Source organism: Pinus tabuliformis, chromosome 9 (assembly GCF_031772625.1).
Source record: "Pinus tabuliformis cultivar Carrire ecotype Pingquan chromosome 9, CPIR1, whole genome shotgun sequence".
Taxonomy (NCBI): domain Eukaryota; kingdom Viridiplantae; phylum Streptophyta; class Pinopsida; order Pinales; family Pinaceae; genus Pinus; species Pinus tabuliformis.
In genome coordinates this window covers 1,376,219,616-1,376,247,572 of record NC_142307.1, presented here as the reverse complement: position 1 = coordinate 1,376,247,572, position 27,957 = coordinate 1,376,219,616, and positions in this window count along the sequence as shown.

The following is a 27,957-nucleotide window of genomic DNA, read 5'->3' as shown; positions in this document are numbered from 1 at the left end:
TTATAATATACATTGAGACTTAGCGTCTAGGTTTGGCTAGTTCAGTGTAGGTTAGGCTAGAATGGGGTGAGATAGGCTAGGCAAGGCTAGGCCAAGTTAGTTTACGTTAGACTAGGCTCGAGTAGGTTACTCTAGGCAAGACTAGGATAGGTTAGTCTAGTTTAAGCTAAGCTAGGCTAGGTTAGGCCAAGCTAGTTTAGGCTAGGAAAGCTTAGGTCATGCTAGTGTATGTCAAACTAGGCTAAGCTAGTTTAGGCCATGCTAGGCCAGGTTAGTTTAAGTTAGGCTAGGCTAGACTAGGCTAGGCTAACATAGGATAGCCTAGGCTTAGCTAGGCTATGTTTGGTGAGGCTCAACTAGTTTAGGCTAGATTAGGCATGTGTTGGGCTATGTTGGATAATCTACTTTAGGATAAAGTTAGGTTTGGCTAGTTTATGATAAACTACTTAAGGTTAGGCTAGGGTAGGCTAGGCTAAGGTAGGATAGGGTAGGCTATGGTAGGCTCGAATACGCTAGGCTTGAGATAGGGTAGGGTAGGCTAGGCTAGGTTATGCAAGGTTAGGTAGGGTAGGGTAGGCTAGGTAGGGTAGGATAGGGTAGGTTAGTGTAGGGCAAGGTAGGCTAGGTAAGCTAGGTAGGGTAGGCTAGGGTAGGCTAGGTAGGCTAGGCTACGCTAGGTAGCCTAGGGTATGCTAGGGTAGGGTAGGTTAGGTAGGCCATGTAGGCTAGCCCAGGTTAGGCTGGGGTAGGCTAGGTAGGCTTGGCTAGGCTAGGTGGGCTTGGCTAGGCTAGGGTATATTATGGTAGGTTAGGTTAGGTTAGGTTAGGCTTGGTTAGGGCAGGGTAGGCTAGGCTAGGTACATTAGGCTAGGCTAGTGTAGGTTAACGTAGGATAGGGTAGGGTAGGGTAGGGTAGGGAGGCTTGGTAAGGGTAAGCTATGCTAGGGTAGGGTAGGCTATGCTAGGGTAGGGTAGGCTATGCTAGGGTAGGGTATGATAGGGTAGGTTAGGGTAGTGTAGGCTAGGGTAGCCTAGGCTAGGCTAGGTTGGGCTAGGTAAGCTAGGGTAGGCTAGCGTAGGCTAGGGTAGGTTAGGTAGGCTAGGATAGGGTAGGCTAGTGTAGGGTAGGGTAGGGTAGGGTAGGCCAAGGTGGGGTAGGCTAAACTCGGCTAGGCTAGGCTATGGTATTGTAGGGTAGGGTAGTGTAGGCTAGTTAGGCTAAGCTTGGGTAGGGTAGGATAGATGAGGCTAGGCTAGGGTTAGGGAGGTTAAGATACGCAAGGCTAGGCTAGGATAGATTAGGCTAGGCTAGGCTAAGTTAGGTTAGGGTAGGATTGGCTAGGGTAGGGTAGGGTAGGGTAGGGTAGGATAGGACAGGATAGGCTAGCGTAGGCTAGGGTAGGCTAGGGTAGGCTGGGCTAGGCTAGGCTAGGGTGGTATAAAGGTTTGACTTAGGCTAGGCTAGGCTTAGGGTAGAGAATTACAAACCCTTCCACAATGCGGCCTCTGACCACTATTATCATTAACAAAAAATGACATTGACAAATTTATATTCCTTAACATACTAACTCTGAAATTAGGTAAACCATAGTACACTATGATCTTTAACATAATGAATTCTAGAAACTATGCCGCCTAGTACGATAAAGACATTGTATCTGCTAAAAAGTCACACTACGCATAAAATTTAATACTTAGCACATTAACTATAACTTATATATACTTAAAGTGGCTTAACATAGTGAAGGTAAAGGTGAATCAAGTGTAGCTCCAAATTAAATTCCATGAGAAGGGAATATAAGAAAAGTTCAGTATTTTGTATTTGATATTTTGACTATTGACATTAACTAAAAGAGCATTTTATGGGAGTCAATCTATCGTAATGATATTGATGAGTACTCATAATTATCCCATTGTATGATATGATAATGCCATATATTTTGTAGATCATTTGAGACCTTAATGTTGGTGTGTCAAGCCCATTTCACCTATTATGCTTATTCTTTCAAAACCTTAATTGTATGTATCTCAGATTTTATAAAACAATATGATTTTTTCCACTTTATCCCTTGATGCACTATAATTAACAAAGTATAGATATTTTTTTCTAAATTTAATTACATGTATTGCAATGTCGATTAGATTCTATGAAAATACCAAAATAGATGTCTTCCACAAGGTACCCATTATGATTATTATTGGTTTTGGCCTATTTCGGCGTAGAAATGTGAATTAACCTATGGCTAAGTTCTAGTTGTAGTTTTAATGTATCTAGAAATACCAGATGTCTTCCACAAGCTACCCATTATGATTATCATTAGTTTTGTCCTATTTCCGTGTAGAAATCTGAATTATGCTATGGCTAAGTTCCAATTGTAGTTTTAGTGTATCTAGAAAGACTAGCCAGATTCACTAAAGTAGCTATGTTGAAGATTTTTCTTATATTATTTTTTTATCATTGAATTTTTCAACATATGTCTCAATTTTCAATTGTGGAAAGTATTTTTTTCTTACTTAAAAAGAGAATTAGAGTATGGAAGATATCAATTGATAACAATAGCCCAAAAGAGAAATTACCTCATTCAAAAGAGAATAAACTAATAAAAGGATAATAGAAGCAGTGATATTCTTTTCATATGAGGAGGTAATGGAGACATATATTGATATCTCAACAATCATAAAAATGGTAAGGGTTTCTTTTGTAACGTCCCTCTCCAAATTTGGAGTAAACATATTGTGCTACATATTTTGTTAGAATCTATTAAATGGTAGAAGTTATTGTAGGAGGTAGAATCATTAACTGACGCAAGAACATCCAATAAATTTCTCCGATCATGTTGCAACCTGCTAACCATAGATGTTATAGTTTTCTCATATTTCCTAGCTCAAAAGGCATGGATCCAGTAAGAAAATTGGAGGATAAGTTAAATTGTAAAAGATGCTGAAGATTTTCTAAAAAGGATGGAATTGTAGCATTGGAAAAATTGGAGAGACTATTTAAGACTTGCAACACTGGTAGTTTGTTGAAGGCAGGGACTGAACTGTTGAAGTTATTTCTAGAGAGATATGGTTGCTTATGTCTTGAAAGCTCAAATACAATGTCTAAGTGTAGGAGTCAACCATGGATAAGATTGTGTGATAAACCAAAATACTATAGGCTAATGCATCTTCCCAAGTCCACAAGACTACTACTTGAATCGTTGATGTAATTTCAATTCTATCCGTTAATTTTTAATTCGAGTGAGGCAGGCTAAGATGACACTCTACTATTTGATGGAATGAGCAGTGTCTTCCCAACCCAACTTGATAGCGAGAAATGCTTGGTGTAATTTCTTTCCAACCCCTTATAGACATGCCTTGAGTTACTTATTGTTTCCAAATTTTCATTAAGCATTCGCCAAAAATATTATTTTAAAATTTCCATTAACAATTTTGTTTGCAGCATTGTGATTGCCACGAGAAACCATTCAGGCTAACATGTAAGAGTTCACTTGAGATAAATCTTCACTTCTCATTAGATATTTATATAATTTAATTTATAATTTAATATTATTGTATTTGTCTCTAAATATTCACTAAGTCGCAACAAAGAATATTATTTACGAATTTTGATTAACAATTATGTATCATATTCATGCACCATTATTTGTGCTAGGTAGAAAGGTTGAACCTTATATTAGTTAAGAATTGTCTTTGCTACAAGCCAAAGTCAACTCATTTTGTGCATAGTTATCCATCATAATCTTTTCAAGAAATATAATATGGAATTTTGTGCTGGCAACATTGAGAAGAAAGCTTAATTGCTACAGGTAAGTATTTAATGTACTAACTTAAAATATCATTAACATTTGAATTAGTTATCCATATAAATCTAGTGATAAAAATGAATAAGCATTGTAAGAATATTGAATAGAAAAAATTCCAAAGAAATATAATAAAATCTATAAATTAAAAATTATTTAAATAGATAAATAATTAGTCTAATTTATAGATGAAAATGTTTTTTCATAATCCAGGGATACAATTTCAAGAAAGACTGTGATTTTTTCTTGTCTCAAATACATTTTTGAATGCATAAATGAATTCATCCCCTAAAAAACCTTGGGACAATCAAATTCTACAAATTAAGAAACTTAAACTCAAGCTTCTAAAAGTCTCTCCTAGAATTTGGTTAAAATTAAAATTAAATAAAAAAATGATAGTGAAAAAACTCATTTCGTATATAAGTTAGACTCTGAGTAAATGTAATAATGATTTAAAAGTGATAATTAATATAATATTTAAATATATGTTCTTTAATAATATTATAATTTTAAACCAATCTAATATAAGAACACTAGAAAAATGTATAATTATTGGTGAAGATAATCATTTTTTATTGTTATCCATGAATGCAATCTAACTCATTACTATTATTCAAGGATAACTACTCCATGTGGAATGACATGTTAGTGGTCTACAAGCTATCAGATGCCTCATGGTCTTTGGTCATTAACCTTCTTTCTATTTCCTTACAGCCTTGGAAGATGAGATCTTCACCAAGGAGAAGTAATTATGTTATATCCACAGTTTTAGAATAATAATTGTAATGCTTAAAACTATATTAATGATAATTTTACATGTATTATAATACATTACCATGAGTAGTTAATTTCATGAATATACATGTATTGTTTAGTTGATGTTTTAATACAATTCTATGAATTTTTTATAGCGTCAAAAATATTTATCAATAAATTTCAATTGTAAGTAGTTATTATTTAGATAATAGCTTTTATTTGAGAGTGTTAATAGTATGGTTTATGCTTCTAGATAGGCTTGTAATTAATATATTATTCTAATTAAAACCATATATTTACTGCATTGAATAAGAACAAAATGAGATATATGGATGCAGATGTAATTGAGAATATATTTAAAGTATCACAAAGTATTTGTAGGGAATAAATATTATTAAATAGGAGATGCAATGATTAATCCTAAAACTATGTGACATTGAGATATTGGAAAGACATCTCTCATAAATATTCTTCATATGTGAGGGTATTTTTCTTACTAGGTAGATAGTCCAAGTCACGATTTTATTAGAAATAAAATTTAGATATAATTGAGCATTATTTGTTGTTAAAATACATTATGTGCCAAGCCCAAAATTATTGGAACATTTCTAGATTTATGAAAATAATAGTATACGAAAAGTAAATAAGTTATTATTGTATATCAACATGTACTATCACAAAAGGGGTTTGAAGATGCATTGGAAATAACCATTTAAGTACGAATGAGAAAGGACATGAAAATTATTGTTCTTTTAGATTGATTTTATCACCAAGGTTTTGCCCTTACGCTAACATCAATTGGTATCAAAAAATGCATGCCCAAAATATTAGAATGAGATTTTTCCAAACACATTCCCTTATTACTATTATTTATATTAGATTTGTTTCATAATGTATATCATTTTGGGTCCCCATATTAAAATAAACACCATATTGTGGGACCTAAGCATCTTTTTGCAAGTATTTCAACAAATGTGCTTAGTTCACCATGAATGTAACAAGCATGGATTTGACCATTGGCATTAGAAAGAGAGAAATAATGTAACACAAAATGTAAATCATCCATCAGACATCATAACAGTAAGGAATGGAGAACAGTTTATTGTAATTTGATTATGATGTGTATTGATGTAATTAAAAAATGATTAGGGGACTATGTAAATACAAAAACTTTGCAAACGAGCTAGTAAAATATTTTAATGTATGAACCTAAAAACCATAAACCAAAATTATTTGAAGAAAAAAATATTTAGCACAAGAGATAAAGGTGAGTCCATTATATCATGTTTTAACTATATGTTGAAACAATTGAGAGAGTACAAAGTTATAGATCTATATACACTTTTTATGAGTACATGGTTAAATCCAATGCCAAAACTAGCCAAGAGAATACTAGAAGTTTCCTAATTCAGCTAGTCTTTTTTTAAACATAAGCTAGAGAGGATATTATGGGATATTGAATAGCAAAAGAAAAAAAGTCATACAATTTATTATGTGGTGCATTTACCTTGATTCAACGTTGATGCATATTCAAAAAATGTTGTAATTTTTAGCATAAAGTCATTACATATGTATTAAAAGAGATATATCAAATATGTATGTCTAAACATTACCTACTCATCAAAAATGTGAAATAGAACGAGTATGTGAAATAGAGTTCATGACCATAAATTATAGCTCATGGCTTGATCAAAGATAAGGTTTTATGGTGTCATGCAAGTTGAAACTACACTATTGAAATTGATGTTATGATATCCAAATAGTAGAAGATGTGATTAATTAAGCCGCCATTTGAGCTTCCAAAATCACATGGAATCTCAATATTCTTTATATTAACCATGGTAAATCCATTAACATCTTCAACAATAATTATGTTAAGATCACATTCATTCATTTGTAGCTTTTACCTTTTTACATCCACAATTTTTTTTTTGAAGGTTTTAAAGTCCGTATTTCAATTGTGTAATGCCACACACGTAACATATACCTTCTCAATTGGTAATAATATTTATACCTATAAATTATTCAAATTAAGAAATAGACAGACTATATAAATCAATATAACATTAAAAAAAAAAAACTAAATAGTATTGGGGGGATATGCTTGCATGTTTATCTTTTAAATCATTTTCTAAATCAATTTTCCTCTTTGTATTATTGGTATCTCTCTCACGTTTAGCTTCATTAATGAATGTAGCCACACTATGCCATGATAAGTTATCATCAATTTACTTTTTCCATCTTTTAGTCCATACCATCATCCAATCAATGTTGTTTGCAATGTATAAATGTAATGCATCCCACTCTCATCGAAATATATTAAAATAAAAATTAAAATATTATTACTTACCAAAGTATACCTTCATAATAAAGGATTATGTTGGCAGACTGAAATTCAATAAGTCGGATGTAGATAAAAAAATGTCAAATGTGTTATAAATCGCCACCATCTACTTACATGCCACTTTCCTCATTCTACCTTTCCCCAATAGAGATCCCCTTAAGATCATGTATATTTAAATCACTAATTAAGATACAAATAGACATTCAAGTAATAAGCATCTATAAGCTCCCATTGGGGTTGAAAAAACGTCATGAAGTGAGGCTCAGGGAGGTGCATGCCACCGATTTGACCTTAATTATAATTAAGGCTAGGTGGCATGGCACCTCGCAGCCATGCAATCACATGTGAATTTATGCTAATTAATGAGAGGGATTTTTATTACTTGCAACATGATGATGGAGGTGGTAGTAGTGATGTTGGATCAAGCATGGCACTTGTGGCTTTACGTGCTCAAACTAGGTATGAACTAAGTATTAATATGGGAAATATTACATACTGTAATGGCTTCAAGGAGGTTTTACGATGCTCAAGTTTCCATGGTAAAAGGTAAGTCTAGGATGACTCCAAGTTTTTCCAATAAAATCGCACCTTTAACACTTTTACAAGAGTTTTCCTTGTGGATTTACAACACTAGGTGGTAGAAAAAATAATGCTCTTGGTCACTCGCTACACACAAGAGAAATAATGAGATGTGATAGGGTGACTTCTGCACAAAGGTGTATGTCAATTATTTATACATAAGTAAGGTAAGTTCACTATTTATTTATTGTTGTCATCAAATCTGTGTTAGTCTTTATGGGGACTAGGAACTACCATAGTTCAGGAGTCTTGTCCTTATTCTTAATTAACCATGGACATTGGCTCTTTCATTTTCTTGATCGAAATTCTGGTTATTTACAAGGTTTTGGTTTAGTATTGGGTATATTTTATGGTGATGGGGCCAATTTTGTTAGTTGGTGGACCAGAATGCATAGGTTGGTCTAGCAACATTGGGTTCTCCTTGTCTTGGAAGGACCTCAATTTTTTGGTGGTTTGATGGAGGGTTGGGTGTGCCTCTGTAGAGAGAGAGGGCATGATTAACATCTCCACTTGTGAATGTTATCCCTCGTGCCATGTATAGGTATAGGAGGTACATATTTGGCTTCCTGGGGTATTCTATCTAGGTCTACTGATGCTTATTGTTATGGAAACAACTTTTTGGTTTGTAGAAAATATTGTGATATAGCTTGGAAAGAAATGCCTCATCAACGAGGTAGTACTAGAAGTGGAATTCTAGAGAGGGGTCAATAGGAAAGGCACATTGTGGGAGATTCAGGCCATGGCAAGGCCTTAGACCCCAATCTAGCCCACACACATGGAATCAAGGACTTAGTTCCTCCCAAGGAAATTGGCTATCTTTTTTGGTAATTATCTAGTGGCAAATAAATATGGTATGTGTGAGGATGGTAGGATTTTGGAAAATTGTATAAATCGATGTAATATTATGATATAATGGAAGTCCTTAGATTCACGAAAGAAAGAAAAGAAATATCTATAACCATGAAAGAGAGATCATTTTTTTATAAAGAACGATACATATGGAGAATTTTAATGACTAAACAACTAAATGGAATGGTAGAAATAGGGAGATAAGTTTGTTACAAACATTCATGAGATTAGAGAATTATAAGAAAATAAATGATGAATGGTTTTCTATTATTTTTTACTTGGAATTTGTGTTAGTATAAAGAAAATTTCATAAGTAATTATTTTGTTATTATATATATGTATGTGTGTGTGTGGATTGATTTTTTATATGTAACTCAGTGTAAGATTGGTATAACATATTTGCAGAAAGATGCATTCTCAATATATAATTTATATTTGCAAAAAAAAATCATATATATATTTTTATAAAGGTAATGGATACAATTGGATTAAAATTTTTAAATAAATTTTAATGAATACACGATAATTTAAACAAAATTTTTATAATTATATTAGATTTCTGATAAAATTTATAAATTAAACTTATGTTTTTAAGAATTTTTTATTTAAATAATTCTTGAGACTAAACATGTTTTTTTGGAAGCTTAGAAAAATACAACACTAAAAAAAGGAAATTTTCCCTTTCCCTTTTAAGAAACCAATATATCAACTAACAAACATCTACCATATATAAGAACCAACCAATTTATAGTTTCATTTATTAGAATTTATTAATCACTGAAGTATGGATAAATGCAACAATAAGAACAGAGGAGATTAACAACATTTCATTTATTTTTTATAAAAACATCCCAAAAGATAATATCAATAAATGGATTTACATATTAAATTGTATTGTTCACATGACTGGTGCTCTAAATCACTGCATAAGGGATATGTGTAAGTATTATGACCATTTATGTCTCTGTCTGAAACATATTTGGTCTATCGTTTAGCTACATATGAGATGATTTCACTCCATGACTTGTAACACTAATGTGTACAGTTTCATATTCATATAGCTATGGACAAAAAAACGATATACCATCATTGAAAATGTAGAAAATCCTCATTGAGATATAGAGAAGTTATTAAAAGTTTTTTGGTGAGCTAGTAACTTGTTAACTAGTGCTTTCATGTCTACTGCTATGCTTGATTTACCAAGAATAATGAAAACACAATTTTATGAGCGGTGTTGAACTTCTGGGAAATTGTAGATCTTTGAATTCAGTGGCCACTGATTATTTATTGTCACAAGATATCCATCAGCTAGCAACAAATGTTTTACGGGGACATAGTATACCAATCATATATCGATCTATATTAGATAAAACTATGGAGGGATGAGTAGAGAGGAAACATGCATCTTGGTAAAGATTGTGTAATGTAGGGATTCTTTGAGGTAATAAAATTTAATTGTGAGCCTCTTTTTAAACAATGAATTTTGTGTTTAAATATATTTATATTAGTAAAAAATGATATAATACCAAACAAAACATTTTATTTTACGCCTCTTCTATGAAACAATCAACATCTACATTTTCAATGTTTTTTATGAATATGAGTTAAAGAAAATATTTTATTACTTATTTATGTTGTTATTTGAACTATAATTTTTATCATTTGATCCAGTCCAAAAGTCATGAATATTGAAGGAATTATAATTGTAAAATAATAAAATTTAAATTTAAAATTTTATCAAGGTTGTTGAAGACTAAACAGTATTATCTAAAATTTCGTAATAGTTTTTGCATTTTGATCACCATTTAATGTGGCGGGGAAAAGAAATATGAGGAACATTAATTTCTATGTATTAGGATTATTGCTATTATTTATATGACTTTATGTGATTTACAATTGTATTCAATACCCTTAACATTATCATGTTATATAAATTAATTTTAAATGTTAGGAGACATCAATTCATTCTTTATAAGCAACCATAGTTTCCTTATAATACATGTGTTGTGATATAAAAACTATCCTAGATCCATCTTAAATTGAAACCTATTAAGTGGATAGAGTGATAATATCTTTCAAGTTGCAAACCTTTCTTTAAGTTTTTCACCCACAAAAGAGGTTTGCATCTTGAAATATTTGATCCCTCTGAGTACTTGATAGATCTAGGTTGGTTCACCTCCATAGCAAATTACCTTGTCTTATCTATAAAGTTTTGGTGGAAGGAAAATACAACAAAGTTGTTCAAAAAACCAAATTCCAAAACCAATGTTAAATTTCAACAACAAACTCTTCGTGGAAAGGGAATAGATATCATTAACAAATGTTTGTAATATATTAATTTTAAAATATTTAAATAAATATCACTCAACGTCAAATCTTCAAGGGTTCTTTACAAAAATGACCTAAATATGTTTCCCAATCTCATTATGGTAAAAATAAATAACTAGAAAATGATTCGTTCAAATATTCCTCCACAAACTCACACATGTTCAATGAGATAATTTTACTAAAAATAAACTAAATGAAACTCTAACTTAAAATAAATAAGTTTCTAAGAAAATATTCAAACAATAGTCATTTCATGGTGTATAAGCATATATATGACCTACAAAATCATTAACCAAGTTAGACCATTCCTTTTTCGAAGACTCATACATATTCAACCACATAAATTTACATAAAATAGATCAAATGACATTGAAACAAAGTATTTTTTAATATAAAAAATCTATATACCTGCCAATAGGACAACATTTCCTAAAAAAAGAGAATTAAAAAACAACATTATTTATAAACAAAAAAATTAAATAAACCCCTATTTTTCCCCTTTCTAATTTTAAACTATTAACGATCAATATAAACAAAGTAAAATGAGACTATAATATATAGAAAAGTTTCTTAGTGTACTCATACATTCTATCCTATTGTACTCATACATTCTATGAAAATAAAATCATAGGAAGTAATTCACAATAAAAATAAATTCCACAAACACTATACATAAAGACAAATGAATCAAATGAAACCCCACATTTTTCTTCTTCTCATTTAATTTTTTCAAAAATAAATTGAAACAAAGTAGAACCGCCTTGTCCTCTTCCTTATTCGTAAAAATTAGATGTGGAAAACGAATGAAAATATAAAGCTTCAAAAACCCAAACTTTAACCTTACACTAGAATGGTTTGAGCATAAATTCATGGTTCTCTCCATGGGAGTTAGGCCATAGAAATTCATGAGGAAAGATGAGATACGCTAGCTCAAAAATCCAATTTGCAATAAATGAGAATGAGAATATTACTTTAGATAATAAATAAACACAAAATGTGTATGAATAGATTGTTAAAGAAAGTTGAAGGTCACAAATAGGCCCTCCCCGATTCCATTCCTTTGCCCCCCTCTCCCTCTTACTCTCTATAACTCTTCCTCTCTCTCACTCCTGCGATCCGTCTCTCACATTGTCTCTAAGTCTCTCTCTATGACTCTTACTATGGATCTCTCTCTCTCTCTCTCTCTCTCTCTCTCTCTCTCTCTAATATTGTATTGTTCTCTATATCTCTCTCTATCAATCTCTCGCCCTCTTATTTCTTTTCTTACCCTCTCTCTTCCACCCTCTCCTTCTCTCTCTTCCCCCCTCTCTCTCTCTTTCTCTCTCTCTCTCTCCTTCCTCCTCCCTCTCCCCCTCTCCCTCTCTCTCTTCCCCTCTCTACCTTTCCCTCTCCCTCTCTATCACTCCCATTCTGCTACCTCCTCCCTTCCCCCCTCTCCTTCTCTCTCTATCCCTCTCCCTCTTCATCTCTCCCTCTCTCTCTCCCGCTTGTTTTCTATTACTTGATCTCCCTCCCTCTCTCTCTCTTTCTCTCCAACTTTCTTATCTCACTTTCTCTCCACTCTTGCTATCTCCCTCTCTCACTTTCTCCCAATCTTTCTCTTTCTCACTCTAAGAATATCTCTCTCACACAATATCTCTAACATTATTTCCTTCCTGTTCTCTCTCTGTAGATATCTTCCCCTCTCTCCATCCCTCTCCTCCCATTTTCCCTCTCATTCTCACTGCCTCTCTCTCATTTTCACTAACTCTCTAACTCTCTCTCACCATCTCCCACTTCAATCTGTATTTCTCTCTCTCTCCTATCCCTCTCTATCTCCCTCCTCCCCAGTCACTCGTCCTATATCTCATGTTATCTCCCTCTGACTCTCACTCTTCCTCTCTCTCATTCCCAATGCCGCTCTTTATCTCTCTCTCTCTCTCTTGATGTCGCCCCCCTCTCTCTCCCCCTCTACCTATCTTTGTGTTGCCCCCTCTCTCTCCCCCTTTCTCTATGCCTCTTACACTCCTTCCCTCTCTCTCTTTCCCCATATTTCTCTCTTAATCCCTATCTCTCTCTTCCTCTCTCTTCTTATCTCTCATCCTTCCTCTCATTCTCTCTCCCCTTGCCACACCTTCCCTTCCCCTTGACTCTTTCTCTTCCTTAACATCTATTTTAGTCTCTCAGAATCTCTCTCAATCGCTCTCTCCCATTATCGGCTCTCCCTCTCTCTCTCTCTATGTCACCATCACTCCCTCCATCCCTCCCTCTCTCCATCCTAAGCTCCCCTCGATAAAACATTTCGTATTAAAAAGATGAGATTTACAAAACGACTTCATTCTAGGAGGCCGAGATTAACAAAATGAGGTCCCACCAAAACGAAATGCTGAAGAAATTAACATTAAAGAACAACATTGTATAAATGTTAAGACTAGGGTTTTGATGGATGGAGAGAGTGGAGCAGAACATTGAATAACAGTGAGTAATAACAAAATGTACCTCGAACTAAATGGGTTTCATGGTGAACAAGGCGTGTTGAAATACAGTAACATACATAAAGGCTGAACTAAAATCAAGAATGACCGTATGAAATATAATCAGGATAGATAAAAACGAATTGAAATCAAGAAATATTTGTCGGCGACCTAAAACTAAAAATCTATTTATGACGGAGATGACTCGGGAATATCAATATAATCAAATTAGATAGGGTTAAACAAAACTACAATGAAACTAAGAAATATAAAACTGCATTGAATTTGTAAAAATAATTTACCTACCTTTAATTGGAGAACAGAACAACCATATAAAATGGAGAACAGAACAACTATATATTGGAACAGGAGAACCTCATATTTGCGCGTCGCGGCGTCACAATTTGAAAATCCATCAGATTTTTGAATTCGCTTGAGCAACAATGACTTCGATGCACACACCGCTGCACAGAATGGACAAAGACCGTCCTGAAAACACAGATGCACACGCTTTAATGGCTGTTTGGGATATGTAATGGCTCTGTGAGCGTTTACAGTTTTCAACATCCTTTTCTATGCTTTTTAAGGTTATAAGGCAAGCTCATTAGCTTTTGTTTTTTTGAGTTTTTTTTGTTTTATTATAACGACAAGATTATCAGCTTTCGTGCTTTCTTGATTTTTTTGGTGTTTCCCATTATTCTAAAAGTACGCGCTCATCTGCTTTTATGTTTTCTTGATTTTTGCTTTTACTTTTATTGTTTTTTGTTGGGTTCGTGTTTTTTTGCTTTGTGGAATTTTTTTTTACAATCATATTTTTTTTGCTTTCCTGATTTTTTGGGTGGTTGTATTTGTTTTACCTATTTTATTTTGTTTGTTTATTTGTGAGTTTAAAATGGTGAAAATACATTAGGTTACTATTTGATAGGATGCCAACACCCCATCTTCCCATCTGTTTGTTACTTTGGTTGAAATTTTAGATTTTATAATATATATGTGAATGATAGTGGATATATACGATTTTAAAAAGTAAACTATTTATATAGGTTTATTTTTTAAAATTAATAAAAATATTAAATAGATAAATAAAAGAAATTAAATATAATATATATTTTTTATAATATTATATTTATATTTAAGTATGGTTGGAAAAAATATCAAAATTACTATAATGAAATTGGAAAAAAAATAATTAAAGATAAAAATATATTAAAAAATGTGTAAAGAATAATGAAATCATAAAACTAAATAAAATTATATTTACATTTTTAAAAATAAGAAGATATTAAATAGCAATAATGCTTATTTTCAATTTTTTTTTCCTTAATTAAATATTTTACAATTATTTTATGAGTAATGCTTATTTACTTCCATGTTTGTATGCTTTTTCTAGTTAAAAAGTTTTGCACCAAAATACATCTCTTATAACTTGTGATAACAAGTATGACTAAAAGACATGACGACTAAATTTAGAAAGTTCAGAAAAGCAAAAAGATAACAGCCGTCACTTCTTAAACACATCGAACAATTGATTACATTCTTAAAATCTCAGAAAAACAAAAAGATAACCGCTATTTTTAGAAGCAAGATTATAATTTGCATTCTGGAATACTTCTATCTGCTCTAAACCAAATCCAATTGTTGAATTAAAGTAATATTAATTAAATTCTTGAAACTTGAAAAAAAACAAAAATTTAACAGCTAAATTTAGAAAGCAAAATACTAATTATATTCTTGAATACTTTAACAAAAACAATTAAATTTAAAAAAGCAAAAAAAATTCTCACAAAAAAAATAAAAGAAGCCAGAATTTCAAACTTAGAAAGTGCACAGAAAATAAAAAAAACTTAACGAGTAAATTCAAAGTGTGAATCCCATCCCAAACCATCAGATGAACTACATTAGCTGGTCCAAAACTTCTTTCAAATCACAATGATGTGATTATACCAAAATAAAATCTCATTATGAATAAAAATTTACAATATAAAAATTAAAACTATTAATATAGTAACAACATGAATTAAATAATAATAATGATTATTATAGTAGTAAAGCATAATACATAATATTTCAAACATATATTTTATTTATTTTCCAAAATAAATAATAAATTGAAATTAAAACTAATTTTAAAATATATAATAAAAAAATCATTAAAAAAAAAATATCTAATTAATAAATAAAATCTAAATGTGTTATATCTATATTTAAAATAAATATATATTTAATTAAATATATAATATATAGATATGAAGAAACAAAAAATAAAATACTTAAAACAAACATAACAATGGTTAGTAAAAAAGATGATGGTCCAAAAAAAATCCAAAAAGTAAAAAAACTACAAACCTAACAAAGAAACAACAGTAAAAAAAATCAAAAAAATCAAGAAAGCATAAAAGCAGATGAACGCAGAAAGCATAAAAGCAGATGAACCCGTGCTTATAATAAAGCTTTAGAATAAGAAGAAACACCATAAAATCAAGAAAGCACAAAAGCTGATAATCTTTTCGTTATAATAAAACAAAAAACTCAGGAAAAACAACATGAGAAACCTAAACCTTAATCACAAAATCAAGAAAGCACAAAATCAAGAGAGCACAAAAGCTGATGAGCTGAGTGAAAATAACGTTAAACAGCACATATCTCATACAGCCATTAAAGCGTATGCATCTGTGTTTCCAGGATGGTCTTTGTCCATTCTGTGCGGCGGTGTGTCGATGGAAGTCGTTGTTGATCAAGCGGAAATGGGCTAAAGCGAATTCAAAAAGACGTTGCGATTTTGATGGATTTTAAATTGGATTTAACATGCAGATATGAGGTTCTGGTGTTCAAATATATGGTTGTTCTGTTCATGATGTTACAAACGCTTGTTAAAATGTTACAAAATATATAGGGTTTAGGGTTTGGGGTTTAAAATGTTATAAAGTGCTTATGGTTTAGTGTTTAGCATTTAGGGTTTAGGTTAATGGTGTGGTTATTAGGGTTTAAGGTTTATGGTTTATAATGCTTTAATAATTTCTTTTAATGAACACTTTTAAAAAAGTTTAAAAATGGTTTTTAGAGTTTAGAGTTTTTTGGGGTTTTTAGGGCTTAGGGTTTTTTTAGGGTTTAGGGTTTATGGTTTTTGTAGGTTTTAGGGTTTTTTTATGGTTTATGGTTTTTAAGGGTTTTTAGGGTTTAGGGTTTGATGTTTAAGCTTAAGGGTTTAGGGATGAGGGGTTTATGGTTTATAGCACTTTAGTAAATGGTTTTAGTAAACACTTAAATAAAAGTTACAAAACAGTTTAGGGTTTACGGTTTAGGGTTTCAAGGTTGGGGTTTAGAGTTTAGGGTTTATAATGCTTTAGTAAATTAGTTTAATAAACATTATAATTAAAGTTACAAAATGATTTTTAAAATGTTATAAAATGATTAGGGTTTAGGGTTTAGCATTTAGGCTTTGGGGTTTAGTGTTTAGGGTTTATAATTTATAAGACTTTAGTAAATGGTTTTAATCAAGGCTTAAAAAAAAGTTACAAAATTCTTTTTAAAATGATATTAAATACCTAGGGTTTAATGTTTACAGTTTGGCCTTTGGGATTTAGGGTTTAGGGTTTATAAGACCTTAGTAAATGATTTTAATAAATACTTAAATAAAAGTTATGAAATGCTTTTCAATTTTTATAAAATGCTTAGGGTTTAGGGTTTTCGGTTTTGATTTTGGGTTTTAGGTTTAGGGTTTAGGGTTTATAACACTTTAGTAAATTCTTTTAATAAACACTTAAATAAAAGTTACAAAATGGTTTTTAAAATGTTATGAAATGCTTAGGATTTAGGATTTAGGCTTGAGGGTTTAGGGTTTCAAGTTTCGGGTTTAGAGTTTAGGGTTTAGGTTTTATAACAATTGAGTAAATGCATTTAATAAACACTTAAATAAAAGTTACAAGCTTCTCTTTAGAATGTTATAAAATGCTTAGTCTTTGTCGTTTATAGTTAAGGGTTTTAGGTTTATTGTTTGGGGTTTACGGTTTAGGGTTTTGAATTTAGGGTTTATAACACTTTCATGAAAGCTTTTAATAAACACTTAAATAAAATTTACAAAATTCTTTTTAAAATGTTACAAAATGCTTAACATTTATAGTTTAGTGTTTGGGGTTTAGGGTTTAGAGTTTGGGGTTTAGGGTGTAAGGTTTAGGGTTTGGGGTTTAGGGTTTAGGGTAGAGTGTTTAAGGTTATGAAATGATTAGGGTTTAGTGTTTAGGGTTTTGTGGTTAAGGGTTTAGGGTTTAAGGTTTAGGTTTTAAGGTTTATAACACTTTAGTAAATTTTTTTAATAAACACTTAAATAAAAGTTACAAACACTTTTTAAAATGGTATAGAATGATTAGGGTATATGTTTTAGGCTATACGGTTTAGGGTTTAGGGTTTACAACACTTTAGTAAATTCTTTTAATAAACACTTAAATAAAAGTTACAAAACCATTTTTAAAATACTATAAAATGTTGAGGGTTTGGGGTTTGGGTTTTAGGGTTTATGGTTTAGGTTTTTAAGTCTAGGTTTTAGGGTTTAGAGTTTAGGTTTTATGGATTAGACAATTTTAGTAAATGCTTTTAATAAACATTTAAATAAAAGTTACAAAACACTTTTTAAATTGTTATAAAATACTTAGGGTTTAGGGTTTATACTTTGGGGTTTAGGGTTAGGGGTTTATGGTTTAGAGTTTAGGGTTTAGGGTTTATAGCACTTTAGTAAAAAAATTTAGTAAACACTTAAATAAAAGTTACAAAACATTTTTAAAATTGTTATAAAATGCTTAGGGTTTAGGGTTTAAGGTTTAGAATTTAGGGTTTGGGATTTAGGGTTTGGGGCTTAGGGTCTAGGGTTTAGGGTTAAGCGTTTGCACTTTAGGCTTTAGGGATTAGGGTTTATGGCTTAGGGTTTATAACACTTTATAAAATGCTTAGGGTTTAATTTTTAAGATTTTAGGTTTAGGGTTTAGGGTTTAGGGTTTAGGGTTCATGGTTTCAGGTTTATAACACCTTAGTAATTGTTTTAATAAACACTTAAAATAAAAGTTACAAAACACTTTTTAAAATGTTATTGAACGCTTAGGGTTTAGTGTTTAGGATTTGGGGTTTAGGGTTAGGGGTTTAGGGTTAAGGGTTTAGGGTTTAGGGGTTAGGGTGTATGGATGAACAACCCCACCTTAAGGGTGTATCCATTGCTACATATTACACATAATGCATTCATCCCGTAGAGCCTCGAGGAGTTATGAAGAAAAATAAGTAAAAGGAAAAAGGTTTATGAAGAAGGGTGGAAAAACAAAGGTCGAGGTATCTCATGTACCATAATTTTCTCCCTCCTACACTGACATACCCAGGTGTGGTCTTCCCTTATTATAGATACTCATAAAATTCTTAGGGTTTATGGTTTAGGGATTAGGTTTTGGGGTTTAAGGTTTAGGATTTAGAGTTTATAGCATTTTAGTGAATTCTTTTAATAAGCACTTAAATAAAAGTTACAAATAGTTTTTAAAATGTTATAAAATTCTTAGGCTTTAGCGTTTAGGGTTTAGGGTTTATAACACTTTAGTAAATGTTTTTAATATACACTTAAATATTGAATTAGGGTTTAGGGATTAAGGATTAGGGTCTAAAGTTTATAACACTTTAGTAAATTATTTTAATAAACACGTAACAAAAGTTACAAAAAACTTTTTAAGATGTTATGAAATTCTTAGGGTTTAGGTTTTAGGGTATTAGGTATAGGGTATAAGGTAAAGGGTTTAGGGTTTGGGGTTTAGGGTTTAGGTTTTATAACAATTTAGTAAATTGTTTTAATAAACACTTAAATAAATGTCACAAAACTCTTTTTGAAATGTTATAAAAGGCTTTAGGGTTTAGCTTTTTTGGTTTAGGGTTTAAAGTTTAGGGTTTAGTTTTTATGATTTAGGGTTTACAACTCCTTAGTAAATTATTTTGATAAAAACTTAAGTAAAAGTTACAAAACTCTCTTTAGAATAATATAAAATGCTTAGGGTTTAGGGTTTATAAGGCTTTAGTAAATTCTTATAATAAACACTTAAATTAAAGTAAAAAAACACCTTTTAAAATGCTATAAATTGCTTAGGGTTTAGGGTTAAGACTCCATGTTTGATAAGACTTTAGTAAATCCTCTTAATAAACACCTAAATAAAAGTTAGAAATTTTTTTAAGATGTTATAAAATGCTCAGGGTTTATGGTTTAGGGATTATGGTTTGGGGTTTGGTGCTTAGAGTTTAGGGTTTAGGGTTTATAACACTTTAGTAAATGATTTCAATAAACACTTAAATAGAAGTTACAATATTTTTTTAAATGTTATAAAATTATTAGGGTTTAGCGTTTAGGGTTTAGGGTTTATCGTTTAGAGTTTAGAGTTTAGCGTTTCAGGTTTAGAGTTTAGGGTTTAGGGCTTAGGGTTTGTGGTTTACAGTTTAGGGTTGAGGGTTTATAACACATTAGTAAATTCTTTTAATAAAAAATTAAGTAAAAATTACAAAACATTTCTTAAAATGTTATAAAATGCTTAGGGTTCAGGTTTTAATGTTCATGTTTTGGGGTTTAGCATTTAAGGTTTAGGTTTTAGGGTTTATGATTTAGGGTTTCGGGTTTGGGGTTTAGAGGTTAGGGTTTAGGGTTTATAAGACTTTAGTAAATTATTTTAATAAACACATAAATAAAAGTTTCAAAATACTTTTTAAAATGTTATAAAATGATTAGGGTTTAGGGTTTGGGGTTTCGGATTTATGGTTTAGGGTTTAGGGTTTAGGGTTTAAGGTTTGGGGTTTTGGGTTTAGGTTTAGGGTTTAGTGTTTATGGTCTAGAACATTTTGGTAAATGCTTTTGATAAACACGTAAATAAAAGTTACAAAACAATTTTTAAAATGTTATAATATGGTTAGGCTTTAGGGTTTAGGGTTAGGGTTTGGGGTTTGGGGTTTGGGGTTTGGGTTTACTGTTTAGGGTTTTGGGTTTAGGTTTTGGGATTTAGGGTTTATTTTTTTTGTTTAGGGTTTAGGGTTTTGTTTTTATGGTTTAGGGTTTATAACACTTTGGTAAATTCTTTTAATAAACACTTAAATAAAAGTTACAAAATTCTTCTTAAACTATTATAAAATTCTTAGGATTTAGGGTTTAGGGCTTGGGGTTTAAGGTTTAGGGTTTAGGGTTTAGGGATTGGGGTTTAAGGTTTAGGGTTTATGTTTCGGGGTTTAGGTTTAAGGGTGCATGTTTTAAGGTTTATAAAAATTTAGCAAACTCTTTTAATAAACACTTAAGTAAAAGTTACAAAACGCTTTTAAAATGTTATAAAATGCCTACGTTTTAGGGTTTAGTTTATTGTGTTTAGGGTTTATGGTTTATTGCCTATAAACTAGTTGTGCATACAACCTTTCTTATCAATAACATGATGACTTTATTCAATATGGACCGTAGACTTTAGTAAGACTATTTAAATTTTTCCTTTTGGAATCTTTATATTTTTGCGTATGTTGTCAATGGAGATACTTCGTTCTATATATTTAAGTTGAATATGACAATGAAATTTATCAAGTAAAAGGGTTTAGTTGGTACCAATTAGTTAAAATTTGAATAGAATATTGATGGGAACATAAATAAATTTTCTACTTCAAATTATATTCTTGTTTCAATAATTGTAATGCTTAAGATGGGCCAACTAATCTCCAAAATTTGTTGTTCTCAAGTATTACTATGGAGGAGTGAATAATTTTTTTTTTGTCTAACCTAGAAATGATTACTTAAATGATTACTTATCTTCAATTTATTCCTAGACATGTCCATATTGAAAAATCCTTGCAATTATCATTATCTTGCATAACCAAATCTTAATTCAAATTATTAGAGAAAGTTTATATTACATGGTCTGTTAACAAAATATAAAATGGTATGCATAATATTTTTATGCATGATATTCTCTCTACATGACTAATTCTTAAAATATTATAATAACTATCGAGGCTAATTAATAATAATATAAAAAATTATATATTCGTAGTTGTTTTCAACTAGGACTAAGACTTTGCATCAACACTAAAAATATTTTACACTAATAATAAATAAATAATATTTTTGTTTTTATTAATTATCAATAAGATTATAGTAATAAACTATATTAGTTAATATAAAATATAGAATATAGCATTTTGTATTTAGCCGAATCTAATTTATAATTTAATATTATTGTATTATGTATCACCCTTAACGATGGAAAGGAATATTGAAGGAATAGAATATTTGGCACAGACCATTATGAAAAATAGAACAGTAAATATAAATAATATTATTTCTAATGGAATAAATATTAGTTAAAAATTATTTGAAAAAAAAGTTACAGTCTTACTTATAGAGGAATTGGCTTTTTCATTAGAATCCATCAATACAATTCCAAGAAATATTGTGATCTTTTATTGTTTCAAATTAGCTAGAAAAAATTCAGTGAAAAGGCCATTTTTTCTATTAGTTAGACTACATGAAAAGAAAAACTTATTATCAAATTTTCAAAAATATTTATTTTATATGTTTTTAATTTTTTCTAACTTTAGCGATAACGCTAATTGAATATTCAATCCATACCCACTTTGACATCATAAAATAGAGCAGAAATAAGTTTTATATGTTATTGTCTATATCACTTTCCATTATCCATAAACACCATCATGCATGCACATTACCATTTTTTGTAGTGACTAACTCAGAAAAATGGATTCCGTGGAATGCTTTCCCGTTATGATAATGTACCATCAATGGAGAAGGATTTTATTTATGCCTAGAATTTAAGCCCTCAATGTTGGAGGCTCTATTGGGCTTTCGAGGTCTTAAAATACACATTTCCAGTACGCCTTATGCAAAAAATGTTGCACCAGCCTTTTGTACCCTAGTTAAATTAGGGAAAAAATTGTCCTTAGGTGGTGGATTGGATCATGTTTGATTCACGAAGGAATATTCAATCCAATGGCATATGAGTTTGAAATTTTCTAAATCATATGATATTTTTCATCTATTTTCTCTTAAGCATAATGCTTCATTTTGTTTTGACAAATTTAAAGAGGATGGATTGAAAAACAATAACAAAAAATTTTCAAAACAAAAAAAATTCAAAATTTACCACTATCTTAGTTTACTATTCATGTAATAGTTGAAAAGAACTTATGGGAATACATGTGTCCACAAAATCCAATTAAAATATTGCTTCGTAAACATAAAAAAAAAGTATAAAAAATATATTTTTGTATAGGGATGGGAACTCTTGTTTCTATGAATTTCATTTTTATTTTATGGGGAGATAATGGTATAACATATAAACTTTTTAACTTAATATTTGGGATAATTATCCTTAATCACTATTTCGATAAAAAATCAACCCCCAAAGTTTTTAACCCTCGAATTTCAACTCTTGTAAAAAAATATTCCCTAAATGAAGACTATAAATGAATTCCAAAGAGTAATTTACAAGAGAAAGGTTTTGTAGAAAAGTGTAGACTTCAAGGCATGGCTACAAAAAATTAAAAATTAAACTGTATTTTTAATTAAATTGTATTTTTCTCCAACCATTAGATACAAAAATTGTAATAACAGAAGTGTAATTTTTAAATCATAAGACCAAATTTTGGGGATTTTCCAAACAAAAAATTAATACAGTTCCCAAAAGTTAAGCAAAAAAATTCAAGAGTGAAAGGAGAGCATGCTCGATCTATTGAGATGTAAAGCAAATACACAAGCCTCATCCATTATATATGACAATCATTATTTATATGAAAACTTAGAAAATGGAAAGGAGACCACTGAATACTTAAATGTGGGTTGTTCTCTGCAAATTAATCTCAATACCACGATATAAGGGCTAGTGAAATAAATATCTCATTTTAAACCAAATGAGAAGGGAGAAATGGCTACCATAAATCCTTGTCCTTGAAAATTGGGGTAAATGGAAATTAGTAGCTCGAGCTATTTTATTTTTTGTAGATCTCCCTTGAAATAAGGCTATGCTAACCTCTATACCAAATTTTATAATAAAATAATTTTGGGGCTACTATTAATAATGCACTATGATACAAAAATGTATTCTATTCAAAATTTGAAGCCCTTAAATTTTTTCCAAAGGGCTAAATTTCACCGCTAAAATTTTCCACTAAGATTATTTTTTTTTGAAATATGCATGCAAAAAAATTACTATAGACAATCACTTTATAAATTGTAATAAAGTTATAATTTAGTTGATTTCTATGTATTTTTAATTTATATAGCTTCCCTAGTTTGTTAATTTAATGTTGATATTTTCTTTTAACTTAAATTGAAAACAAATTCCAAAATAGATATGCCTATAATTATGCTAATTGGAAGAATAGATCTTCCATAGTTATAATTTAATTATTAAGTTGATGGAATATATTTCAACTCCATGGAATATGTCGGAACATTCATAGTAATATTTTAATATTTAAAAATGCTTCAAATTCTTGGCCAAGGTATCAAATTTAAACGTTAAAGAAATTTCATGTACTTGAATGACTATATTTGTGCATGGAAGAAATATTCATAAATGTATTACTTATCATTTAATAGTAGGATATTATGCATGTGAAGAGATATGTTTTTGATTCATGAGAGTGTAGCTCTCATTGCCAACAGTGGAGAAGAGAGTGACAATTTAATATTTTAATTTCAAACATGAATCTTAAATTAAATTTCTTATCTCCACCTCCAACTCCATCACCTTCTCCTCCTCCTCCACCTCCACCCCCACCTTCACCTCCTCCACCTCAACCTCCACCTCCACCTCCTCCTGCTCCTGCTCATCCACATCTCCTCCTCTCCTCCACGTCTACCTCTACCTCTGTCTCCTCCTCCTCCTCCTCCACCACCTCAACATCCACCACCACCTCCACCTCCTCCTCCTCAACCTCGACCCCCTCCTCCACCTCCACCTCCACCTCAACCTCCTCGTCTTTCTCCTCCTCCACCTCCACCTCCTCTTCCCCCACCTCCTCCACCACCTTCATCTACGCCTCTCCCTCCACCTCCTACACCACCACCTCATCCTCTTCGTCCACCTCCACCACCACTTCCTCTACATCTACCTCCGACTCCACCTTCATCTCCTCCTCCTCATCCTCCACCTCCACCTCCACCTCCTTCTCCACCTCCTCTGGCTCCACCTCCACCTCCAACCTCGAACTCCTCATCCACCTCCTCCTCCTCCTCCCCCTCCACATCCTTCTCCACCACCTCCATCTTCTCCTCCTCCCCCACCTCGTCCAGCGCCACCTATATCTACACCACCTCCTACTCCACCACCACCTCCACCTCCACAACCTCAACCTCCACCCTCTCATCCATCTCCACCCTCTCAACCCCCTCCTTCTCCTCCACCTTGACCTCGACCTCCTCCTCCTCCACCTCCTAATCCACCTCAACCTCCACCTCCACCTTCACCTCCTCCTCCACCTCCAGCTCCACATCCACCACCTCCTCCTCCTCCTACTCCACCTCCTTCTCCAACATCTCCTGCTTCACCTCCTCCTCCACCTCAAACTCCACATCCACCTCCTCCTCCTCCTCCTACTCCACCTCCTTCTCCACCATCTCCAGCTTCACCTCCTCCTCCACCTCCTCTACCACCACCTATATCTCCACAACCTCCTACTCCACCACCACCTCCACCTCCACCACCTCAACCTCCGCCCTCTCGTCCACCTGCTCTTCCTCCTCCTCCACCTCCACCTCGTCCACCTCCACAAACTCCTCCTCCACCTCTCCTTCCTCCTCCTCCACCACCTCCCCCTCCCACTCTGCCTCCTCGTCCACCACCACCTCCTCCTCTACCACCACCATGTCCACCTCCACTTTCACCTCCTGCACCTCTTCTTCCAGCTACACATTCACCTCCACTACCTCCACCTCCACCTCCTCCTCCACCATATCCACCTACACCACCTCCCCCTTCACCACCTTCACCTACACCTCCTCGACCACCTCGACCTCCCGCTCTGCCTCCTCTTCCAGCTCCGCCTCTGCCTCCTCCACCACCTTCCCCTCCCACTCTATCTCCTCCTCCACCACAACCTCCTCCACCAAAACCTCCACCTCCACTTTCACCTCCTCTGCCTCTTCTTCAAGCTACACATTCAACTCCACCTCCTCCTCCACGATATCCACCCACACAACCTCCTCCTCCACCACCTCCACCTCCACCTCCTCCACCATCTCCACCTCCACAGCATCCACCCCCTCCTCCTCCAACTCCGGCTTCACCTCCTTCACCACCACTTCCTCCTCCTTCTCCTCCTCCACCTCCACCCACACCTCTTCCTCCACCTCGAACTCTACCTCCTCGACCACCTCTTCCTCCTTCTCATCCTCCCCATTCTCCTCCTCAAACTACACCTCCTCCTCCACCAAGTCCACCTCCTCCACCTCCATCTCCACCTCCTGCTCGACCACTACCACCACCTCCTCCTCATCCACCTCCTCATCCTCAACCACCTCCTCCTCCACCATGTCCTCCACCTCCACCACAACCTCCACATCCACCACCTCCTCCATCTCCACCTCCACCACCTCTACCTCCTTCTCCTTCACCTCCACCTCCTCCTCATCCTCCTTCTCCTCCACCACCACCACCACCACTAACCCTGCCTCCTCCACCTCCACCTCCACCCGCTCCTCCACCTCCACCCGCTCCTCCACCAACTCCACCAACACCTCGTCCACCTCCTCCACCTCCACACTAGCCTCCTCCTCCTCCACCACCACCTCCATGTCCGCCTCGTCCTCCTCCTCCTCCATCTGCACCTCCACCACCTCCTCCGCCTCCTCCTCCACCTCCAACACCTACACCACCTCTACCTCTGCCTCCTCCTCCACCTCCTCCACCAACACCAACACCACCCCCTCCACCTCCTCCACCTCCTCCTCCTACTCCACCTCCATCGCCACCACCACCTCCACCTCCTCCTCAACCGCCTTTGCCTCCTCCTCCTCCTCCACCTTCCTTGCCTCCTCAAAAAACCTAAAAAGAAATCAAAATTGCATATCATTTCATTCTTTATTTATAATAGTTATTGATTCATTTTTTACAGTGCTAATTCATATATCAATATATACATGATAATATAACAAATAATATGTATAAAAAAATTGCAATATAAATAAGTAATTATGGGAACAAGAATTTAATTAAAAAAAATTGTAAAATTTATATAAATAGTATCAAAAGCTGTTGAGAAAAATCGCACCCAACTCAATATTTATTCTTAATGTCTAGAACTGTTTAAAATCAATCAATTAATTATATAAAATCACACAAAAACACAATTACCATAAATTAATTATATAAAATATTTAAAAAACAAAACAAACAAAAATCACAATTACCGCACCCAACTCACTATTTATTCTTAATGTCTAGAACTGTTTAAAATCAATCAATTAATTATATAAAATCACACAAAAACACAATTACCATAAATTAATTATATAAAATCTTTAAAAAACAAAACAAACAAAAATCACAATTACCGTAGATATAAATCATGGAAACCCCAGTAACATACAAACGCAAAACAGAAAGAAACTTCATCAAACCTACACTGGTCTTAAGTTTGTTCCATCGTACTTAGTGGAGGCTATTGTTATGTTTTGTGTTCTATTTTCCTCCAGAATGCCCATGCGGCTTGAGCTAACAGTTGTCTGCAACATATGGAGCATTTTTTTCTCGACAGTATATATATAATTTTTATTTTTTCAAAAACTAATTCTATTGCATTTATAAATTGATTTTCCTTGTATGGCCAAAAATAATAATTTAGTTTCTTGATAATCACTCCAATGATTGGAAATAAGAAATTAAAAACCCTAAAAACATCAAGAAATTTTAAAACACAGAAGCTTGACAACAAGAAGATCAAATAGTACTTGCTTGGGGCCGAGATAGACACAGTCGCTGACTATGAAAACATGTATGGATTCATGAAGCGATTTGACAGCTTCCATGGATCTTCCTCTCCCGTAGACTTCATACAAATCTTTAATAATTGCTTCCGAGAAATGAATGAGCTAGTGCAATATTTTTATTAGAAAAGCGATCCGCATGATTACATCGTCGGCAGATATGTTCAGACACAGGTGGTCTCTCGCATATTTATTCCTCTTTCCAGCGATTGTCATGGATCACCATCTGTCGGACATGGGATTGCTCGAGTATAACCACTCGCCGCCTTTGCAGAAACTACAAATTGAACGAGTTGAAGTGAAAAGGCTCCCAAGATACAGAAGCAACAACGTTGTGTATCTAACACACGACCTTCATATATTCAGCCTGATGCTCTCCCGACAACGATACAGAGGAGCATGGATCGAACACACGACCTTCATATATTCAGTCTGACAATACATAGGCGACAACATTGTGGATCGATTTGGGCACATTTTGAAACAATTGGGAGAGACTTCTATTTTGAAATCCGCTTTTAAGAATGAGGAAACGGATCGAATTTCTCCGTCATATCTTAACTAAATGCTCAGGTTGAAAGAGATCTCCAGTGTGAAATCTGCACAAATGGCTGCAATTACTCTACACACTGTTAAATAAATATGAGTGTTGAATTCAAAAAATATTAATTACAATAGCCGAAAAAAGAAAAAAGTTACCTAAATTTAGAAAAGGGAATATTAATTACATCTAAATTTAAAAAAATGGAAAATGAAAAATTAAAAGGTAAATTTTAAAAAAAGACATTTAATTGTTTTTGAGATAAAAGATTGGCAATTTCAAAGTTAGAATGACGGAAGTGTTGATGGAAAAACAAA